At 32.1% G+C, this 4048-nt stretch overlaps 1 protein-coding gene across 1 annotated transcript in view; it reads left to right on the top strand.

The window, feature by feature from the left end:
* The first annotated feature begins 1244 nt into the window (after window positions 1-1244).
* The window catches only part of LOC106465453 (probable ubiquitin carboxyl-terminal hydrolase FAF-X), a 23765-nt gene continuing 20961 nt past the window's right edge, over window positions 1245-4048 (top strand). Inside the window, exon 1 of the mRNA XM_022393361.1 lies at window positions 1245-1352. The gene's annotated coding sequence lies outside the window, so the exon portion shown is untranslated. The remainder of the gene's footprint in view (window positions 1353-4048) is intronic.

Raw genomic sequence — 4048 nt, 5'->3', positions numbered from 1 at the left:
TAAGAAAGGACTTGTATCGCTAAAGTTTCTTGAGAAAGAAATTATACGGAAAATTAACTAACGACCAGAGACGTAACAATATAAAGAAGTAGAAAACGCACAGTATACTTGTATACTACAGGACAGATAAAAGTCAAATTCTCTTACAGTAAATTTGGATGAGATAATACACAAAGATCGAGTTATAAGCACTATATACTGAAGGACAAACCTAACACACAGTTATGCCTAATCTTCGTAGTATTTGAAAGTTCGTAGACCTAGTACGAAGGACAGGAGCATTAAGCCATTTATGGGATAAGTTGCCGTTGACAGTAATGGAATCCACCATTCTACAGGAATTTAAGAGGATAACTGATGGTTTCCTGAAAAGTAGAGGATAGATTTCAATTTTTACCTATCCCAAGAGGAAATGTGTAAGGACAATCTTAAAGTACAAAATGGTTCCTAGTTGTTCGTAAATTATGTTAGGTAACTATATGCTACATTTATCATTGAAATACCACTGCAGTGTTTGAGCCGATAGCATTTATAACTATTATTGCGTGGTCACGCAAGTACGCAGGAGGGGTTGGCTGAACCCCCTATTTTCGTGATCTAAAGTCTAGCTCCCCATGCAGTGTTACAATAGAATGATGATCTGTTGACTTTTCATTGAATGTTTGTGGATTTTATGTGAAGAGCCTGGCAATTGTTTAAGCTATATTTCATGTAAAACTGCTTCCAGATTTAATTTCACAGAACCTATTTTTTACTATTGTTCTGGGGGCTTGCCCTCAACCCCCCCCCCCCCCCGTTATCATTAGCATGCTGATTGTGCTTGGCACAATATGTGATGGCTTTTGATCTCACAAATTAGAACCCCTTTTAAACATTCTGCGTACGGGCCTGATAATATCATCAATTTTTTTTTTATAAAGTTTTTTATTTGTTGAATAATTTAATTTATCACTATGTTTTTTATGTTACCACCCTATTATAATTACTAACTTCTAAGCACTGGATAACATATGTATATCTCAAGCTTTAAACTTTAAAAGTATTAATTGCTAAAAAATAATATTTTTTGTATAATGATAACGACTTTTTAAAATAATAGATAATATAATCTGTATTAATGAAGATTTTTTCAATACAGTTGCATCATAATAACAAATTAAGTAATTTAACTTGCTATTAGAATTTAAATTATTTAAATAATTATCTACTAAAAAATGATAGAGAGAGAGGAAAACGAGAACGGAAGCGTTTTTGTTGCTGTGGTTTTGAACAGCTGGAGGACCTCGTCATTTTCGATAATATTCGAGAATTTAGCGTGACGGGGAGGTGAAACAGCAGCCGGTATGCTTCAGGTAAAGATAAGTTAATCCAGATTACGAGGTTCTTTTCTTAACTTTAATAAAATGTTGCATTTTAATAGTTAAATTTTAAATGATATTTCAGTATTTGTTAACATCTTTATTTATCTATTGCCCCACCCTCGATGCCCTATAACTTATAAGCCCCTCGATTCTTATGTTGCCAAACATTGCATCGGTCAGTAGCTTGTTTGAGTATACAACTTACAAGTTCTACCTGAAAGGCTTATGAACAGAACCAGGTGTCGCCACTGAAGTGGTATTGGAAAGAATTTTTATTTGCGATGGTAAGCTTATTTACCACGCCAGCACCGCAATTATTTAAATATTAGCTAACATTTTTGTCATTGCCTAAGATCTATTGCCAAATAATTATAAAAAAAAAGTGAAATTCAGTTGTTAAATGTGTATCAATAGTTTTCATTGTAGTAGTGTTGATTAAGGTTAGGTTTAACTTGAAAAGTAACGTAATTAGGCTATGTCTAAGCCTTGTTGTTAAGGCTAAATTTGTAATAGTATTACCGTTTAATATGAGCAATATTGGTGTAAAAAACATATACTGTTACGTTTGAATTGAATATTTCTATTCTGTACTGAAATATTGCAGGTGCATATTACCATGGCCTTTAAAGTATTTAAGTAGCCGAAAACAAGCTTGATCATATATTTGACACTGATACTGTGATAGTGATAATATGACTGTGACTTGTGTGAGTGTAAAGATTAGCACAAACTTAAACTTCAGAGAAAGTTGAAATAGATTGTTTGAATTTCCATTCTTAGTCTTCCAATAAGTTTAAGTTCGTTAACAAAGTAAAAAATAAGTATTAGTTGTAATTTTAGGGATATAACAATTAATAAGTTTTGAGACAACAAGGGACCTATTGGTCCATCTTGGCTGTCCCATCCTATAAACTAAAACTATTAAGTAATAAGTTTTAAAAAATCTTAAAGCCAGCCCTTATCATTCAAGCTTTCTCTTAAACTCACTTAAATATACTGCCTTTACAACATCCAAAGGCAACCCATTCTAAAGGCCAACCACCCCGTTAGAAAAATACTGCTGTCTTAGCTGAAGGTGATTCCTATCCTGCCAAAATTTATATTTGTGTCCCCCAGTCATACTATTCTCATTGTTAAGTATGAATAAAGATGATGCATTAAGACTATCAATTCCATTTACAATCTTAAACACCTCAATCAGATCCTTTCTAATTCTTTTTTAAAGAGAAAATTTGAGAGAACTCAGTCTCTCATCATATGACAACCCTTCCATCCCAGGCACCATTCTAGTAACTCTCCTCTAAACCCTTTCCAACAATTCAATGTCCTTCCTAAGGTAAGGAGCCCAAGACTAAACACAATACTTCAAATATGGCCTAACTAATGACCTATGCAATGAAATTATAACCTCCTTAGACTTGTATCTAATATTTCTGTAGGTAAAACCTAAAATGCTATTTGCCCTACCACTAGCAACAGCACACTGCTGAGATAGTTTAAGAAACTGATCAACCATTACACCAAGATCCCTTTCTTTTATGGCACTGTTAAGATTATTCCCATCCAAATTATAATTATAATTCAAATTATGATAACTCACATGCACTGTTCTCAGGTATTTGTTAGGGCCAGGTTCTTTATCATAGGTATATGTGATTTGTTCACAATAAATTTGAACAATAAACAGACAGCACACAATTCACTTGTTTTAAAATAATATATTCAAAACACATCAAATGTACGTGCAACAAATTGTTACACCATTAGTTATCAAAGTTGTATCCAGAACTTTAAATAATTCTCATTTTCTCAAAGCCCACATAGGCAGGTTCAATTAATTTAGAACACACTTTGAAAAGACAAATTATTCTCCTCTACTCTGTTATCACAATATAATTAGTGATGAATTTATTTACTTCACCCTTTGGGTTACCACAATTGTATATATAGCTTTAAATAATTTTCTTTTATGTCAGAAGTCCACATAGGCTGGTTCAGTTACTTTAAAACCCAGTTTAAAAATGAATTATTCTCCTCTACTCTGTTTATTACAATACAATCTATGGTTATAACATTTTTGAAGTCGACACTATATACTTTTTTATGGCTAAACTTGCAAATACAGTCTAGATCTGTAACTCTCAATAACTTTGTCTTACTTTCACTAACTTAACTTGCGATAACTTGGTTGTCTATACAGATATATATATATATATATACACACGCATACATACATACATACATACATACATACATTGCCCAACTGAGGCCTAGAACTTTCTATAAACTACAAAATGCTATGATGTAACAATACTTAAAGCAACAGAAAAATACAGAAAATTCAAGTAATGTGACCTCAATTCACAATTGAACTACACAATATATGACTTGTAAACAGTTACGTAAGCAAATTTGCCATACCTATTGCTTGTAAAAATAACTTACTTTAACACTTGAACAGTATAAATTAAATAATACTCTTGTATTAAGCTGAAAATGAACATTCGTGTATACCTGACAATTATCTTGCATTTATTATTATTATAACTTATTTTTCCAACTCACTAAATGATCTAAATCCTTTTGTAAATCAGCAGCATCCTCTTCACAGCAAATATAAGTAATTTATTGACCATTTCTTCATCTATTTCATTGATGTAAATCAAAAAGAGCAAAGGTCCTAAGAC

Source organism: Limulus polyphemus, unplaced genomic scaffold, assembly GCF_000517525.1.
Source record: "Limulus polyphemus unplaced genomic scaffold, Limulus_polyphemus-2.1.2 Scaffold1950, whole genome shotgun sequence".
NCBI lineage: Eukaryota > Metazoa > Arthropoda > Merostomata > Xiphosura > Limulidae > Limulus > Limulus polyphemus.
The sequence above is the reverse complement of the archived record's forward strand: the minus strand, read 5'-3'. Positions and strand labels throughout refer to the sequence as shown.